At 39.7% G+C, this 20,243-nt stretch overlaps 1 protein-coding gene and 1 pseudogene across 1 annotated transcript in view; one reads left to right on the top strand and one right to left on the bottom strand.

The window, feature by feature from the left end:
• AVEN (apoptosis and caspase activation inhibitor) overlaps positions 1 to 20,243 on the bottom strand; it is a 184,502-nt gene that overhangs the window by 77,460 nt on the left and 86,799 nt on the right. The gene's annotated exons all lie outside the window — the stretch shown is intronic.
• The window catches only part of LOC110585470, a 50,615-nt pseudogene continuing 38,210 nt past the window's right edge, over positions 7,839 to 20,243 (top strand).

Genomic DNA, 20,243 nt, shown 5'->3' with positions numbered 1-20,243 from the left:
AGAACTTGCAAAGATATTTTTACTGCAATCTATTAAGAGCACTCTTTCCACTTGGACTTCACACTTTCCCTTTTATGAGGTAGCTCTGGTGGGCCTTTGGGAGATCTAGGTAAAGGGAAGTTGTGTTGGAGACATGGTTAGTTTGGGTTTGGTGGGACATATGTTCATGGTTTGCAATCACTCTGTCATGCCAGCCGTCATGGTATAGGAAGAACTTTCAGGAATAGTCCTATCGGGCCAACTCATTCAGCATCAGGACACAAATATACAGGGCTGGAGCTCTCACCATGCATCCTGCCAGAACTGGTGAAGACGTTTGTGGGTAGTGGAGAAGAAATAAGGTCTGAAATGTTGAAAGCAGAAGCGAATCCATGCAAAACCCTTCCAACCATCAACCAAGTAAAACTCTAGACTCAAGATTCCGTTCTCTCCAATACTTCGTCAAAATGAAAGTTCTCTCTGTTCAATAATGCAGCAGTACCACTATTAAAGAATAGTCCATAAAACTCACGATAAGCCACCACCCCTACAACAAGAACAAACTGGTTACTGAGTGTTGTCAATTCAAAGATGAGCCTCTACACAAGAAAACGTGAAAGCGTGTAAGACTGATGAATCACAGACCTGTACCTCTGAAACAAATAATACATGATATGTTTAAAAAAAAAAAAAAGTAGGAAGGGAAAAATGAAGGGGGGTAAATCGGAGAGGGAGATGAACCATGAGAGACTATGGACTCTGAGAAACAGGGTTCTAGAGGGGAGGTGGGTGGGGGATGGGTTAGCCTGGTGATGGGTATTAAAGAGGGCACGTACTGAATGGAGCACTGGGTATTATACACAAACAATGAATCATGGAACACTACATCAAAAACTAATGATGTAATGTATGGTGACTAACATAACATAATACAAGAAAATTTAAAAAAAAAAAACGTGAAAGCTCTGAAATCTTACGGCTCCTATGATGAAAGAAACTTGAGCGACGTTCCTAAGTTTGACAACAGAAACACGGACAGTGGGATCTCCCTTCAAGTGGGAGATCAAGCTGAGGAAGGCAGGGCTGCCCAGCTGGCAGGGAAGGGGCCCTGAGAGACTCTGAGGCACGGACTATTGCAGCCAGCAAATCTAGGCTGAAGAGTGCATGTAATCAACAGTCCAGGAGTTCGAGGCCGAATGATGGGGAACAATAGAGCACTCTCCAAGAAGCAACCGGTTGGGGAAGAGAGAAACCTTGCTCTTGGTGGGGTTTTAGAACCATGGAGGTAGACAATGGGATGTCTGACCCAGAATAATCATTCATGATCAGCATATAAATGTGCATGTTTTATCAGCCTAGCACCCTGAGTCTTATTCGTCCTTTGATGCATTCTGCTTCCCACACACATTTTATTCCCTCCCAGGTCTTTACGTTGACTATTAGTCACTGAGGCACAGAAACGTTAATCCTCGTCATCCAGGGAGTCTCAAGTCACCATGCCAATGCCCTGACTTGGTATCATGAGCAATGATTTCAGGTGAGTGGCCCAAACCTCAGAGCTACAGACGGTCTGTCTACTGACAGGACTGAGGCCAACCTCTGGGTCAAAGGAAAAATAGAAAAGCGCTGTGTAGGACTAGAGCTGCTGCTGGCCTTGGGAGCTACCATGGAAAGGAGGCCGGTTTTCAAGGCTGCTAAATTTACAAATGCTTCAAGGATTCATCAGATTTTTAATTGTTAAGCCATGAAACTAAAGAAAGAATTCTCTACCACCCATTACAAAATTAGAATGTTTCAGCAACCTAAATTTGCACACAAAATGGAAAAAAAAAAAAAAGCCATTACTGTGACTAATTACTCTTTACTACCCTTTTCAAAGATAGATCAAAACACCCTTTAACAAATGTCAATTCAATTTTACTGCTAAAGATTAGCAGCAGGTGATAAATGGGAAACACGGTGTCCCTAAATACACAGTGAAGCCGATCAGTTTAATCTTCACATATCTAAGAAGGGAAATTTATTCAGAACAAATAGGAACATAAGGCATTAAACTACTAGGGAAGTGAATAAAAAGTATATGATAAGAGACTGATGAATACAAATATGCTCCGTTATAACTGACAGAACTGCTGCTAAAAAAACAACCGTCCATCCAGTCCCCTCCTCCCAAGTGCTGAAATCAATCGTCTGCTTGAGACCTACCAAAAGAGCCCATAAATGCACCAGCATCTTGAGGAACAGATTAGAAAACTGTCCTAATAGAACAGGAAGCCCTCAAGACAATAGAAGAAAATGAACAAATACCTTCCATCATTTTACAAATAAGCTTCTGCTAGCTGTCTCTGACCCACGTCCCAAAGTCGAGAAGATTTTATTAGGGGAATAAAGATCTGAGTCAGGATAGCATCTTGACACTCAGCCACTCGAGACAAGGAGGTACAGCAGGACATTAGTACTATTTTGGGTCCATCCAACAAAGAACCACTTTAGTAATTCTTTTTTTTTTTTTAAGATATTTATTTATTGGGCACCTGGGTGGCTCAGTCGTTAAGCGTCTGCCTTCAGCTCAGGTCATGATCCCAGCTTCCTGGGATCGAGTCCCACATCGGGCTCCCTGCTCGGCAAGAAGCCTGCTTCTCCCTTTCCCACTCCCCCTGCTTGTGTTCCTGCTCTCGCTATTCTCTCTGTCAAATAAATAAATAAAATCTTTAAAAATATATATATTTATTTATTTATTTATTTATTTATTTATCAGAGAGAGAGAGAGAAAGAGCACGAGCAGGGGGAGCGGCAGGCAGAGGGAGAAGCAGGCTCTCCGTCCCTGCTGAGCAGGGAGCCCCATGAGGGACTCAATCCCAGGATCCTGGGATCATGACCTGAGCTGAAGGCAGATGCTTAACTGATTGAGCCACCCAGGCACCCCCCACTTTAGTAATCTTAAAGACAGCTGACTAACTAAAAACTAATTTTAAGCCCAGTTTAATTAAGCCAAGTAAAAGTCGGGTCCTAGACATAGAGACTTTCTACAAAAGAATGTTAGCATTGAATAAAATGTGCATAAATTGCAATCCATAAATCTTTACTCAAAGACTATAAGCAAAATATTCCCTCTTCCTTTCACATGAAACAGCCTACAAATATTTTCTTGCAAACTGTAACATGCTATAGGAATAGTCACTTATGGACCCCAAATTAAGATTATCACATTAAATATTAAATTCTGAATGAAAAAGTAATCTGTTATAATTTAAGAAATACAGAGGACTGATTGCATGATAATCATGAGAACCATGGTTTCATGATTTTTGAACATCCCCTTTTCTTCTCTAGGCAAATCCTATGTGTTAGGTGCATACACCACCTACTCCTTAGGAATAAAAAGAAGTTACAACTTCCCATAGGTGATTTTCTCTCAGAATGACTACCAGTGACAGGTATGGTATAAACAATGAGTACATTATCTATAGTCTGAATCATAAACCATTATCCCTCTTCACTTAAAGAGAGGCAGCTTTTGGGGTGCCTGGTGGTTCAGTAGTTAAGCATCTGCCTTCGGCTCAGGTCATGGTCCTAGGGTCCTGGGATCGAGCCCCGCATCGGGCTCCCTGCTCAGCAGGAAGCCTGCTTCTCCCTCTCCCACTCCCCCTGCTTGTGTTCCCTCTCTTGCTATGTCTCTCTCTGCCAAATAAATAAATAAAATCTTTAAAAAATAAATAAATAAAGAGAGGCAGCTTTCTAAAACTTTCAAAAATTTAAATATTAATTCTATATATAGGATCATCTGTGTGGGTTTATTTTGTAGTTATTTCAGTCAGCACATAACCATCAAATTAAGGGACCTTTTAAAAGGTCCCTTTTATTTATTTGCAAAATAAACTATGCTGAATATTTTCACTAAATTCATTAATATAAACAGTGTTACAGCCAAACTAAGTATTTCATTTCAAATATTTTCAATTTCATCTTCCTTTTCTTTTTTTTTTTTAAAGATTTTTTTTATTTATTTATTTGACAGAGAGAGAGAGAGCGAGAGAGGGAACACAAGCAGGGGGAGTGGGAGAGGGAGAAGCAGGCTTCCCGCGGAGCAGGGAGCCCGATGCAGGGCTCGATCCCAGGACCCTGGGATCATGACCTGAGCCGAAGGCAGACGCTTAACGACTGAGCCACCCAGGCACCCCATCATCTTCCTTTTCTTAATAAAGAACTTGATCAGGGCACCTGGGTGCCTCAGCTGGTTAAGCAGCCGACTCTTGGTTTCAGCTCAGGTCATGATCTCAGGGTCCTGAGATGGAGCTCTGTTTCAGGCCCTGCACTCAGTGGGGAGTCACTTCTTTCCCTCTCCCTCTGCCCCCCCCCCCATTGTGCTCTCTTTCTGTCTCTAAAATAAATCTTAAAGAAAGAAAGAGTGAGCTTGATCATTGGAATTCATGTAGTAAGCAGAATACAAAATCCAATTGGTTAGAAGATCCCTTTCTCACAGTTAGAAGTATAGCTAATTTGCAACAGAGAAAATAGCTCATAGTAGACAAAATAATCCCTCTAACCAAAGAGAGTCTTCACACTCACTTGGATAGGATTGATTCTGAGATGGCATTGATCCCCAGGGAAATAAGTCACAGTGAGAAGCATTATTCAGCATCCTGTAAAGTTATTTTAAACATAGTCCCAGCATGTAAAAACTAGAAAATCGCCCAGTTGGTTAAGTACATCTTACCAGGTAAAGATGCAGACCATTAAAAGTAGCATTAGACATTATAAACAAGCTACATCTACTGATGCAAATGAGCAGAAATCTGAGTAATAAAAACAAGTTTTGAGAACTTTTGGTCCTTTTGGTAATATACGCTACTCATTAAGATATACCCGGGACACCTGGGTGACTCAGTCCTTAGGCATCTGCCTTCGGCTCAGGTCATTATCCCAGGGTCCTGGGATCCAGCCCCAAATCGGGCTCCCTGCTTGGCGGGAAACCCGCTTCTCCCTCTCCCACTCCCCCTGCTTGTGTTCCCTCTCTCGCTGTGTCTCTGTCAAATAAATAAAATCTTAAAAAAAAAAAAAAAGACATACCCAATCTGGCAAGCTTTTAACTGTATTTCCAAATCAACAAAATAGTTTGGAGTCTCCATTTCTACCAGTGGATACACATGTTGAGAAGTCCCACAGTAATCTTGTCAGTTACATGTGTGGGCACAGAAGACATAGTTCCCCTGACAACTTGATACACACTGACATTACAATGTATACATTTCTAGAAGATTTCTTCTATGAGGAAGTTACACTGTAAAAGGAATAATATACAATTATGAAGACAAAGGATAGTCTCTGTAATCCAGAATTATTTTTTTTTTAGATTTTATTTATTTATTTATTTATTTTTAAATTTTTTTTATTCTTATGTTAATCCCCATACATTACATCATTAGTTTTAGATGAAGTGTTCCATGATTCATTGTTTGTGCATAACACCCAGTGCTCCATGCAGAATGTGCCCTCCTCAATACCCACCACCAGGCTAACCCATCCTCCCACCCCCCTCCCCTCTAGAACCCTCAGTTTGTTTTTCAGAGTCCATCGTCTCTCATGGTTCGTCTACCCCTCCGATTTCCCCCGCTTCATTCTTCCCCTCCCGCTACCTTCTTCTTCTTTTTTTTTTTTCTTAACATATATTGCATTATTTGTTTCAGAGGTACAGATCTGAGATTCAACAGTCTTGCACAATTCACAGCGCTTACCAGAGCACATACCCTCCCCAGTGTCTATCACCCAGTCACCCCATCCCTCCCACCCCACCCCCCACTCCAGCAACCCTCAGTTTGTTTCCTGCAATTAAGAATTCCTCATATCAGTGAGATCATATGATACATGTCTTTCTCTGTTTGACTTATTTCACTCAACATAATACCCTCCAGTTCCATCCACGTCATTGCAAATGGCAAGATCTCATTCCTTTTGATGGCTGCATAATATTCCATTGTATATATATATACCACCTCTTCTTTGTTCATTCATCTGTTGATGGACATCTTGGCTCTTTCCACAGTTTGGCTATTGTGGACATTGCTGCTATAAACATCGGGGTGCACGTACCCCTTCGGATCCCTACTTTTGTATCTTTGGGGTAAATACCCAGTAGTGCAATTGCTGGATCATGTGGTAGTTCTATTTTCAACTTTTTGAGGAACCTCCATACTGTTTTCCAGAGTGGCTGCACCAGCTTGCATTCCCACCAACAGTGTAGGAGGGTTCCCCTTTCTCCGCATCCCCACCAACATCTGTCGTTTCCTGACTTGTTAATTTTAGCCATTCTGACTGGTGTGAGGTGGTATCTCATTGAGGTTTTGATTTGGATTTCCCTGATGCCGAGCGATATTGAGCACTTTTTCATGTGTCTGTTGGCCATTTGGATGTCTTCTTTGGAAAAATGTCTGTTCATGTCTTCTGCCCATTTCTTGATTGGATTCTTTGTTCTTTTATTTATTTATTTGATAGAGAGAGAGACACAGCAAGAGAGGGAACACAAGCAGGGGGAGTGGGAGAGGGAGAAGCAGGCTTCCCGTTGAGCAGGGAGCCTGACGTGGGGCTCGATCCCAGGACCCCAGGTTCATGACCTGAGCCGAAGGCAGACGCTTAACGACTGAGCCACCCAGGCGCCCCTCCAGAATTATTTTTAAAATGCAGCTCTTGACACATTAGTGGTGTGTTAAATCAATTTAATGGGCATCAGTGTTTTCAAATGAAATAAATAAAATATATCGACACTGCGTATAGTGAATAAAAAGTTTATCTCATGAATGTTGTATTTCTGGTGTGTGTGGGGAAGGGTAGCTAAATAAACTATTTTTTACTTGGATCCTGTTCAAAAAGTTTGAAAGCCACTGCCTCAAAAATTGCCTTTACAAGACAGAACATGGGAATCAGTGCTTGAGACGAAGGAAAATGTGGAAGAATCGTGTTCCTTCTCATAGCCTGGCAGCTCCAGAATCACAAAGGTTACTCTAAGCAAGTCCCAACCTATTATTCTGACATCCAATTTTAACGTGTGGGTTTTTTCCTCATAGCACCAAGCAATTTTCTGACACCAGCTGGGTGTCCTACAGTTCAGCTCACCTCTGACACTGTCTACCAAGAGATGGCGTCAGATTCCATAGGTTAAGGGCTCAGTCCCACAAGACTATCTCCCGCTTCAGATGTCAATCACAGCTTGATAAATTTGAGGTCCCAGGACGCCCTCTCACTCCCGCCACTCAGGTTATTAATTTGCTAGAACAGCTCACAGAACTCAGTAAACCATTTTTCTCTCTGGATCACCAGTTTATTGCAAAGCATATAACACAGGAACAGCAAGATAAAAGAGATGCGTAGGGCAAGGTATGGAAAGGGCATAGAACTTTTGTGCTCTCTGAACATGCCTCTCTCCCCAAATCTCCACATATTCACCAACCAGGAAGCTCTCCAAACCCTGTCCTTTTGAGTTTTTATGGAGGCTTCACTATATAGGCATGATTGATTAAATCAATGGCCATTGGCAATCCATTCAACCTCCAGGCCTTCTCCCCTCCCCAGAGGTCAGTCCCAACCCTCTCATCACATAGTTGGTTCTCCTGGCAACCAGCCCCTATTCTGAAGTGTGGTCCAAAAGTCATCTTATTAACATAATAAAAGATACTTTTACAGTTCTTCGCACTTAGGAAATTTTAAGGCTTTTAGGAGCTCTATACCAGAAATGGAGACAAAGATCAAATACATTTCTTATTATGAATCACAATATCACACAACCACTGTGTCTCTGGAGAGGAGTGGAACATATTCCCAAGAGAGCCCTTGTCTCTCTCTGTTCTACACACTCCTGGAGTATAATGGTCTTTCAGAAGCAGCAACAAGGTTGGAAAGCTCTGAGAGAACATGGTTAGACCCGAGTGATCTGTCCAGCTTTGTGTGGAGATGCAGAGAAACCTTAGGCCATCATATGACAACTGTATAGTGGCCGATAACAAAGCCTTCCATACATCAATAATCACAGCAAGATGAGAGCTACAATAGAGGAAGCCAGTTATCACTGTGACACAAAAGAACATGCTGTCCATATCTCTATCAAATGGCTGTAAACCTGGCAAGTCTAAAATGTAGAATAAAAAAAAAAATCTATCTTTCTTCTCAACTGTAAGGTTCAATCTGTTAAAATGACTGTTTTCCCCCCACAGATCTGCCTCATTCTCCAGTTATCAACACTGATGAGACATTGCCTACAATCCAGTCACTTTCTAGCATGATTATGTCCTACATGGACACTGGCTGCAATGAAGGTCTCCACAAGAAACTGTCCTTTTTTAAAAGCTAAAAAAAAATCAAAAAGAAGTTCACTACAACTAAATTATGTAGTCAAAACACTGTATCTTTTAGAGGTAAGGCATCTAAGAAAGGGGAAATCTTTATTCTTGGGGAATCAAATAGCTCCGTCTCCAAAATAACCTCAAAGATCCAAACTTGCTAAGATACTTAAGGAGATGATTTCTCTTTTTAAAAAAAAAAAAAAAAATCATAGAATACAGTAAGTATACAATCCTATTAGATGTATATTGCCAACACAATTTTATGGCCACACAGAACTTTAAATCTAACTCTTAACTTTAAATTCCCTCACAATGCCAGAAAAGATTCTAGAAGTATTCAAAAGAGAAAGCAGGGAAGTCTCATTCAAAATGCTATTTGATTTAAACAACAACAACAAAAAAGGCAACCACCACCACCAAGTCAGCTAATAAGCAATTTCCACTGTCAATGAAGACTTGGATCACAAGTTATTAAGACAGATCAACCAGCTTAGATTCCAGTTATCAAACATCTTTATACTTAAAAATCAGTCTCAGCAAAAAGAGAGGACAAACCCATAATAATAAAAGATGGGTTTAAGAAAAGGAATTTTCATTACTAAAGAAATCCCTCTTTTGTCATGGCTGAGGCTCAGTCTATTACTTAGCAAAAACACCTAGTGACATTAAAAAAACACGATTAAAAAGATCTTCAGGAGCTATATTTCAAGCAATTCTTTTAGAAACCCAAAGGAATGGAAAAGAACTTGGAGAGGGCATGGGGGTGGGGGGGGGGGGGGGCGGTGGTGTCAGTATCTCCAGGTTCGTTTGGTTTTGTTTTTTGGATTGATCGATCCCAAAATAACCTTGGACTGCCATTCAGAGCAATACCAAGTGTCAGCTGGTTCCCTTCACTGCAACCTCTGTTAAGTAGACTCTCAGCAGCATATTAACATCCACACTAACGAGGAAGACCAAGTGGTAAATTATGGATATATTTAACTCTTTGCATTGTGAAATCAATACACTAGAGAAACGATCTGAATATGATGTATTTACCTAGCATCTTGGTTACACGGCTCAGGAAGGAAGTAACTCCGTGAAAAGGACATGGGCTGTGGTATCAGAAAGATGAGGTTCCAAACTCCAGCTCTACCACTTTCTGATTATGGAACTCTGGATATTACTCACCTAAACCCTAAACCTGAGTTTCCTTAGCTGTAAAGGGTAAATGGGAATACCTACTTAATAGGGCTAGGTAAGAATTAAATAAAATCACATATGTAAAGCAGAGAGTACACTGCCTGGCCCATTATAGGTCTCAAATATTATTTACTTTGGAAATAATCATGCCTATCTCAAATCCCAGAAAGTATTTCTGATTTTCAACTCATTCACCTACAAAGAGACGGAACTGAAACAAAGTTCACTAAGGCCACTTTCAGAAGTGATGTGACCCATTGAAGTGCTATGATTCCATGGTAATGACATACAGACATTATTGGATTCTGATGGCTACATTTTCTCCTATTTTGAACCACAAATTTACAAACTGAAAGTTCTGAAACACTTAACGTGAAGAAAGCACTTTGTCATAAGTTGCCATAAAATAATTTTCAAGAGGGGTGCCTGGGTGGCTCGGTCAGTCTAGCATCCAACTCTTGATTTTGGCTCAGGTCATGATCTCAGGGTCGTGAGATCGAGCCCCGCATAGGGATCCACGCTCATTGCTGACTCTACTTAATATTCTCCCCCTTCTCTCTCTGCCCCTCACCCACTCTCATGCTCTTTCTCTAAAAAAACGAATAATAATAATTAAAATAATTTTCAAGACACTGAAAGTCTGAGGTATAGCAGTCCTTTCCTAGGAATTTATCACACAAAAATGCTCACACAAGTAGGTGAGGATGTATGTACATATGTTCACAGTCGATTACTGTGATAGTCAAAAACTAGAAATAACCTCCATCATAGGTGAATGTTTGAATTATGGTATAATTCATATAAGGGCATTTTAAGCAGTCTTACTATAAGATCTAGGAAGATTTTGATTAAATATTGCTGCATTAGAAAAGCTGCAATACATATACAGCAGAATCCATCTTGGGGATTTTTTTTAAGGTTGTGTATGTGCATATATAAATAAATGGTCTACTTTCTGTCTGCTGAGAAAAAAGATAGGAATGATATATTCAAATCAGTTTGGTGGTTACCAAGCAGGAAGCAGAGATAGAGGAATCCCTTCCTTACTTCATAAAATATGAACAGAAGAAAAGTTTTTAAATAGAGGGAATATGACTAATGACTAATTTTTACTTCCTTTAATGTGTTTGAGTATTTCCCAAATTTTCTATAATGTACCATAAATGTTTAAGACTAAGAGACTCCTTTATTATTTCACTTTTTTAAAAAAGCTACTCTCAGTGAATCACATTTTCACACATTTAGTTTTGTATTACTACAGGCTAGAAATGTGTTAAAGAGTAACTATTTAATTTCCTGAAAACAGAATCATAAATGAGGCACTTGCACAATTTAAAAAAAATAGGAATATACTTTCTTAAATGACTAAGTTACCAACAATCTACAGCAAACATTATACATAATGGAGAAACTTTAGAATCATTCCAACTAAAGTAAAAAACAAATAAGGATGCCCTCTAGCCCTGCCTCTATTCAACATCATGCAAAAGCCAATGTGATAAGAACAAGAAGTCAATGGTTCAAGAAGTAGATAGCAAGAAACAAGACCAGACTTGTATATGGACAGCCTGGCTGACTACATGGGAAATGCAAAAGTATCTGCAAACTATAAGAATTAATGAGAGTTAATTGAGGTTCCTGAATTCAATGGGTACCACTGATGAATAGAAAATATAATTGACAAAAAATCTTATGTACCATATCAACAAAACTATAAATCATCTAAGAACGAACACATTAAGATATGTCAAAGCCTCTTACGGAAAAAAAGTTGTAACATCTTATTCAAGAATATAAAAAAACTAAATAAATGTGCCATCACCATGGACGGGAAAACTTAATATATAAAGAAGTCAGTTCTCCCCATATCATTTATAAATTTAATGCAAATCCAAATGAAATCCTTAAGTTTCGAGTTATTTTTTACCGTGTGTATTGTTTAACAAACTATTCCTAAAATTCACATGGTAGAGAAACAGCCAACAATAGCCAAGACAGTTTTAAAGAATAACAAATTGGAAGTCTTGCTTTCTCACATATTAAGACTTATTATATAACTATATAACTATATTATGTAACTATAATAATTATGAGTGTGGTATTAGTGCAATTAAAGATAATCAGTGATAAAAAAAAAATTAAGACTCTAGAAACAGACCCTTACATCATTACTAAATCCCTGGGAAAAGGATAACTAATTCAATTAATGATGCTGGGGCAACTGGTTAGTCATATAGGAAAAAAAGTAAAATAAAATCCCACTATGGACTGCATTGTATCCTTCTAAAATTCCTATGTTAAAGCCCTAACCCTCAATAGGATAGTGTGTGGAGATGGGGTCTTTGGGAGGTAATAAGATTTAGATGAAGTCATAGGGTCTCCATGATGGGATTAGTACCCCCATAAGAAGAGACACCAGAGAACTGGTACATGTTCTCTCCTCCTTCCCCCACCATGTGAGGACACAGAGAGAAGGTGACTGCCTGCAATCCAAGGAAAGAGTGCTCACCCAAAACCTACGATGCCAGCTAGCACCTTGATCTTGGACTTCTAGACTCCAGAACTGTGAGAAATTAAGTTTGTTGTTTAAACCACCCAGTCTATGATATTCTGTTATGGTAGCCCGAACTGACTAATGCATATGTCTACTTTATTAAAACATAAAAAAGAAAAAAAAAAATCAAGTGAATTAAATAAATATGAAAATCGAGAAATTTAAAGAAAAGAAAGTAAACATGTTCATAAGATCTTGGGAGAAAAGAAGGATTTCTTAAAGCAATATACCAGAAACAATAAAGGCTGGTGATTTGGTTACTATAAAATTTACAAGTTGTGTTCCACAAAAGACACCATGACCCAAGTAAAATACAAGCCATTTCTCTTTCGGCCACGTGAGGATCCAGTGAAGAGTCAGGGATCTGCGGCCTCGGAGAGAGCCCTCAGCAGAGCGGACCATGGGGGCACGCTCATCGTGCACTGGCTGGCCTCCAGAACTGGGAGAAACCAAGTGCTATTGCTCTAAGCCGCCCACCTGCTCTGTTATAGCAGCCTGACCAGACTAAGACAGATGAGGATGGGCTTTTTTATTTTTTTCTTTTATCGTTTGTTCATTTTGAGTCCTTTCCATAAAACAATTCAGGATCTCGAAGATTTTCTCTGGTTTTTACCCAGAAGTGTTATAGTTGTAGCTCTTACTTTCAAGTCTATGATCCATTTTGCTTGATTTTATTAAATTGCGCTAGGTTAAAAAAAAAAAAAAAGGTTTTTTAAATAGGTCATTTTAAGGTAGAAGATATTTTCACACATGTAACCAACAAAAAATTAACATCTAGTTCTGAGGGTGCCTGGCTGGCTCAGTCAGTGGGCATACAACTCTTGATCTCAAGGCTGTGAGTTCAAGCCCCACATTGGGCATAGAGCTTATTAAAAAAAAAAAAAATTAACATCTAGTTCTAGAATTCTACAAAGACCTCCTACAAATCAAAAGTGCTTGCAAGATATTTATACAGAACCTCTTTGCATCACTTTATCAGTCAACGTGCCATACTGTTCAGTCTTTTACAACTGAGAATGTGTAAATTACATAATCAGAATAAGTGATAAAGTTATAACTTAAAACAAGCCCTGATGTCTAAGCACAAACATCACATTGCCCGCCAAACCCACGGCACCAGATAGGGCTACTGCTTGTGACCTCACCGTCACTGGCCAGTCACTAAACCCTCGAACCTCCCCAGCAGTCTTCCACTCTTTCCTCTTCTCTAAAGTACAGGATTTATAGTGTGGTCACCAGAATTTGGTCCAATTCTAATAATCAATTATAATTCATGTACTGCCAGAGTTTAAAATGCCATCATTTTAGGGGGCATGATCACAGGCTAGAAATCAGTATCAGTGACAACTATGGAGTAACATGTACAACTGAAGAAACTATGCTAAAGACAAAATCCCCTAGAGAGGTAAACTCCAAAGCCACAATACAGAGAGAGAAAGAGACAGAGATCACTGCCACACTGGAAAGGTACAAACTGCATTGGAAAAAATTTTAAACTAGGAATCAGGGAACCTGAATTCCAATCTAAACCCTGCCATAAACTAGCTGTTCATTGAGTAACGTAATATCCCTATCCTTTATCTTTCTCATCCTTAAAAGCAGGATGAAATGATTGTTAAAAGTTCTGGAAGCTCTAGGGCACCTGGGTGGCTCAGTGGGTTAAGCGTTTGCCTTTGGCTCAGGTCATAAGCCCAGGGTCCTGGGATGGAGCCCCGCATCAGGCTCCCTGCTCAGTGGGAAGCCTGCTTCTCCCTCTCCCTCTACCTGACGCTCCCCCTGCTTGTGCTCTCTCTAGCTCTGTCAAATAAGTAAAATCTTTTTTTTTTTTTAAGTTCTGGAAGCTCTAAAATTCAATGTATAAACCCTTTTCTATAGATGGGGAAAATGTGGTACAATGAACTGGAAATAATTTGGACTAAACAGGTAATACATATCAGCACCTCAGTTTCCTTTTAACAAGCTCAAAAAAACATTAAGGCACTTATGACCTCTTCAAAATCAAGTAATACTGAGTATTTCAACAAAACAACTTTGTCTTATTTTTCCTCTTATCAATCAACCTTTCAGTTCCTCCCCATGTTCTGACTTGCAAATACAATGCTGCAAGTCAGTGATTGGTAAAACAGCTCATCCCCAGTGCTCAGTGTCCCCAAAGTAAACTTCAGTCTGGAAGGGACACACCTGGAGCGGTGAGGGAGGAAGGCGACACCCACCCAGCCAGCCAGATCAGCCAATCAACCCTGGCGATCAGTGGAGTGACAGATGTCACAGCCAGATGGTCCTTACATCCTTTCCACAATTTGTTCTACAGTATATTAGCCCTGCAAGATGCTCTAAGAAAAAAGAATACCACAAATGTTTCAGAAATGCTGCCTGTTGTACCTCATTCCTGAATAATTCACAATGAACATGCAAAAAAATTTTGTGTGTGTGATTTGAGGAAGTGTCTTTTTTTTTATTATGTTCAGGTAGCCAACATATAGCACATCATTAGTTTCTGATGTAGTGTTTAACGATTCATTAGTTGTGTATATAAATATTAAAGGCTCTGAGAAACCCTAAAGCAATCTGATTTATATCATTTATTCTAGGGTTTCTCAACGCAGGTAACTACAAAACTCTTTCTTCACAGAATATCTACTAACACTCTATAAAACTCATGCTCCAAGGAAGCCACTTTGGAATGTTCTTGCTTAAACATAATATTTAATTTACACACTACTAAACTGAAACCGAGTTTTGTTGTTTGCTTTGTTTTTTGCCTCTGACATTCTATATCACTCAGAGAATCATTTACTAAGTTCTAAATGCTAAATTAATTTTCCAACAACCAACTGTTCAAAATTAAACAAACAGTAAGGCTCTCCCTCTGATACAGGCACCTGAAATCTACCAATCAAAGAATATGATCAAGTGAAACAGAAACCATCACCAGCTCTCTGGTCCAAGTACATAAGTCACTATTACCCTGTCAGAACGTATCTTACATCCACTCCTGTCCAGTTGTTTTAGTTTTAGTTTTAGTCACTGCACAGTTTACATTAAAAAAAAAAAAAACTTTCAAGCAAAAGGTAATTAAAATACAGCCAAAGTGAGAATAACTTAAATCACCAGAATGGAGATTTAAAAACTGAAAATGGACAAGTCTTAAGTTATTCCGTGCAAAAGAAGAAAATCCAAACCCATTAAAAAAAATAACAAGATAAAACTTCCCTTGGCATTCTTACTGAAAATATAAATCATTGTTTGAATTAAGATTGACTTAGATTCACACAAGATGGGGTAATACTTGCAAAAAGTAGACAACTCTGTTAGCCATCTATACACTTCAGTTTTTCAACATTTGCCTTGACAGTAAGTGTTCTTCCTTCCAGCCGTGTCAAAAGAGAGTAAAGAAACAGCCTACCCTAAATCACCATCATCAAAAACACTTGGTCCTAGGAGACTAGCTAACAAAATGGTGTTTTTATCAAGTAGTCTTCCAAATCCATTCTAGGAATTTTGAGACACAAATCATTATGGCATTTGAAGACTTACTGTCAGATCTTGAGAAAAATCACAATAAAAATACTGAACCTGTCTTCACTAAATAAACTCAGTTACATCCACTTATAGCTATCACTAGATACAGGAGGGCACTCTTTATTAGCTCCCAAAATCAAGTTCCATGATTATTTAATTATGAGATCACATTTTTCTTTACACTAATGCATATTCTTCTTGCTGTAAGATTCACATTTACCATCCTCCTTCAAGCTCCCTTTCAAAATGTATCACTTTCAGGAAGTCTTCACTCCCTTACTAAATGCCTATGGTAGTAAGTGTTTCAAGATCAAGTTATGGGGGTTAGCGCGCGGTACTTATAAGATCAAGTTATGGGGGGCCTGGGTAGTTCAGACCCTTAAGTATCTGCCTTCAGCTCAGGTTCCCCTCCCCCCCCCCGCACATCGGGCTCCCTGCTCAGCAGGAAGCCTGCTTCTCCCTTCCCCCACCCCACCCACTTGTACTTTCTCTCTCTCTCTCTCTCTCAAATAAATAAAGTTGTACACTTTGTAACATGCTGCTTTGGGAAGATGGTCATCTTCATGTATATGCATGAATTCTTCTCAACTGCATCATCCTGAGGACTCCTTTTATAATTCAGGGCTTCTCAAATGCTTCCACCAAAGGACTCTCTTTGTCAGAGGATCTACCACAAAATCAAAATTTACTTGAAGTCTTCTGTTTTCCCTTTAAAATTCACTCAAGATGTAAGATTCAGCACCGTAGTGCATTTGTTTTAACATAAAAACATTTAGTGTTGGCGAGGATGTGGAGAAATTGGAACCCCTGTGCTCTGTTGGTGGGATTGTAAAATGTTTTGACTGCTATGGAAAATGGTAGAGAGGTTCCTCAAAAAATTAAAAATAGAACTACCATCTGATCCAGCAATCCCACTTCTGGGTGTATATCCAAAAGAACTGAAAGCAGAATCTTGAAGAAATATTTGCATGCCCATGTTCACGAGAAATGAATGGATATATAAAATGTGATGTATACACATAATGGAATATTAGTCCCTCTTAAAAAGGAAGGAAATCTCTCACATGTTGTGTGGATGAACCGTGAGGACGTTAAGTGAAATAAGCCAGCCACCAAAAGACAAATACTGTACGGTCCTTCTTATATGAGGTATCAAGGTAGTCAGGTTCATAGAAACAGAAGGAAGAATTGTGGTTACCAGGGGCTGGAGAAAGGGGGAAAAGGAAAGTATTTTTTTAATGAGTATAAAGTTTCAGATGGGCAAGATAAAAAAGTTCTAGAGATCTGTTTCATCACAATATAAATACATTTAACACTACTCAACTACACACTTGAAAATGTTAAGATGGTAACTTCTATGTTATGTGTTTTTACAATTTTTTAAAAATGTTTTTAATCACTTGATTTGTCCCAAATCTGCAAGTAAAAATTGGTGTTACCATATTTACTCAACACACACAGGCATGTACTGAATGAAGTTGCCCCAAAGTCCCATGCAGCTCTGAATGTGGCTCCCAGAACAAAACCTTCTACTTCTCTCACATCCTCTGCTCAGTTCAACAGTTATCAAGCAAACTGAACTGCGGTGACTTCAAGGGAATATCAAGATTAATTAAGCCATGATCCCTGCCCCCAAGCAGATCAGAGAAACTGCCTGCACTTAGTTCAGTGCTGGGAACCTATTATCTATGCAGTGAATTGACCATTTCTGTAGTTCTCCTCAATTACCTGCTAAACTGTAGAGAAAGAGTGGGGATTTTTCTAAACTGCAGTTTCTCTGGACGGAGTTCCCATAAGAGTAAGCACAGAGAACAAATACTCACACGAGGGACAGAAGTCAATGTAAATTTAAAAACATTCAATTAGCCAAAGGTCCTTTTGTTAAAAGAGAAAAAACTTGAAGTAAAAATGGTAGAAGTACCTTCCACTAAAGCAAATATATAGATAATGCTTAAGGTGCTTATTAGCATAGCAGGAATGGACTCTCCATAGCAACAGGAGTGAGCCAAAGCTGTCCAGTGAAATAGAAATATGCAACCCAGTAAGATAGGAAATTCATGGCTGAGGTAACTATAAAGAAATTTATCAGTACAAATTTTAACATTTTATACACCAGACCAGTTGAGTTCCATTCTGAGTAATGTCTCAGAATGAGAGCACACGGAATTGCCCCCTCAACAGTAATAATTCGTGTTATTTTCTGGTAGGTCTTTTTGTATACTGCAGCATCAATTTTGACATAAATCCTAGTACTTTGCCTCTGGGTACAACCACAAGAGCCACTTAGTCTATAAGAACAAGCTTACTTTCCTTAATAATGGCATATTGGTGGTTACGTTACCACAGAAACAGCTTTACCTCCAAGCGAAACTGATAAAGTGGGAATTATGGGAAAAGCTGCTTTTCTCCACCCTCAGTGTCTCCTCTTAGGCCTTCATCATTTCTGGATTACAGCAAAGCCTCCTGCCCGCTCTCCCTTCCTCCAGTCTTGCACGCCTCACACCCATCCATCCTAGTTGGCACTCAAGAGTTAATCTTTCTAAATTCCAAAACTTACCGTGGCACTCCCCTGCTCAAAACCTTCCATGGTTCCCAAAGCCTTCAGAATCTCTGACATGGCATAGGAGGCTCTTTATAATTTAGTCCCTGCAGGACACATTTTCCAAAAATCTTTATTTTTAAATAATTTCAAACTTAGAGAAATGTTACAAGAATAGTAAAAAGAACTCCTCTTTTCATCTGAATTCACCACTTCCTAACCCTAGGACACAACCTCAGTGAGAGCAGGAACTGTATATTTCATTCATATATGCATGGCACAGAGGTGATACTCAATAAATTTGTGGAAGAAATTAACCTGTAAGTGGATTTGTAGGAATTAACAAAGGGCCCACTTTCTGGTTAAACAGAGTGGGTTGAACGCAAATGTCACCTCTGCTCCCTCCTGAACTCTCACTAAAATAACTGTTAAAGACATTTTTTTAAGTATAAGTCCATACGGACAAAGAGAAGAGAGGACAGCAGCCAAATGGGAGGGAGGGGGGAGCCGGGGGGGGGGGGGGGAGGGCTGACCCGGCAACCCTGGGAATATGAATCTTAGAGGGGCAGCCCAGAAGAAAGGCACAGAAATGAAGCACAGGTATCTCTGAAGAGGAGGAGCAGGGAGGGCTGCAAAAAGAAAAGATGCTGAACAAATCTCAGACTCCCTAGATCTGCTGCCCAATGCAACACTCACATAATGGACCCTCCCTCCAACACCAGCAAAATTTCTCTGGCTTCTCCAGAGAAATTAATTCAACTGGTAGCAGGCAGCTACTCTGTGCCAGGCTCTGTCCTAGAGTCCCAAAAATCTGAGGAAAAAAGGCTAAGGCCTGCCCCCATGGAGCCCCCATTCTAATGGGGGGGGCAATGAGCAAGTGCATTAGTGACAGATCAGATGTGATGACTGGTATGGAGCAAGGGCAGAAGACAGGAATGCAGTGTGGTTCTTGCTACAGAGCAGAAATCTAAGTGGGGGGGGGGGGGGGGGAAAGAGGGGGAAAGAGGCAGGGGGAAGAAAGAAAGAGGGAAGGGAAAGGGAAAGGAGAAAGGAAGGAAGGAAGGAAGAAAAAAAGAGAAAGAAAGAAAGAAAGAAAGAGGAGCCATGCAGACATCCAGGGACAGAACATTCCAGACTGATAGAGGTGGGTGCACAGGCCTTGAGGTGGAAGCAAAATCCAAGCATGAACAGCACAGTAGCTGACGTGGTGAGGCAGGTGAAGGGGGTGAGGGTCCAATATGTAAGGAGGAGCCAGATTAATAGAAGGAACCATCAAAGCAACAATTCCCCTACCTACTGACCACACATTGTAATCACCTGGAGAACTTAAAAAAAAAAAAAAAAAAACAAGAAAACAACAACAAAAAAGACTTCTAGGAGCTTTCCCTGAGTTTCTGATCTGAATTTTCATTGGTATCGGTGTGGCTGGTTGTGAGTAATTTTGAAATCTCCAAAGGTGGTCCTAATGTGCAGATGAGGTTAGAACCATGGAATTGGAAGAACTCGAGTCAGGGATGCTACACATAGCTGGGAAATGAAGTGGAGGGGCTCCACTGAAAACAGGAAGATTAAGTAAAAGGTGACAAACTCAAGATCCAGACTCCCAACCCCTCCAGCCTCTTTTTCCATCTAATATCAAGAAACCACAGACCAAAAATACTGGCAGTCAGATGCATATGCATCAGCTGGAGACTGGCACAGGCAAAAAGCAAACAATAAGTGCTCCCAGTGTGAGGCAGGGGAAAGCCTAACAGCTGGCGTGCTCCAAGTGCTTTAATTTCTTGAAAACTGAGAGGTACGCCCCAACTAAGGGACAGGAAAAGTAAAAAAAAAAAAAAAAAAACCATCATGAAAGGTTAAGAGAAAAAGACAAGTAAAACAGAAATATCTGGATGGGTAGATGCATTTGGGGACTGTGAAATTAAGTAATTTAACCATTAAGTATAATCACTTGGACTCCCTTGGAAATAATCATTTGGAACAAAAATGATAGCTATGTTAGGTCTCTGATGGATGGCAAATATTGCAATAATGAGCTTCTACTAGCTAGAAAATCCATGAACAATTCCACCCATTTTAAAAGGTTTTTCATTTTCAAGAATGACAAAAAAATTTTTGCAACTTTATGTGTCAA

This window comes from Neomonachus schauinslandi, chromosome 9, assembly GCF_002201575.2.
Source record: "Neomonachus schauinslandi chromosome 9, ASM220157v2, whole genome shotgun sequence".
NCBI lineage: Eukaryota > Metazoa > Chordata > Mammalia > Carnivora > Phocidae > Neomonachus > Neomonachus schauinslandi.
The sequence above is the reverse complement of the archived record's forward strand: the minus strand, read 5'-3'. Positions and strand labels throughout refer to the sequence as shown.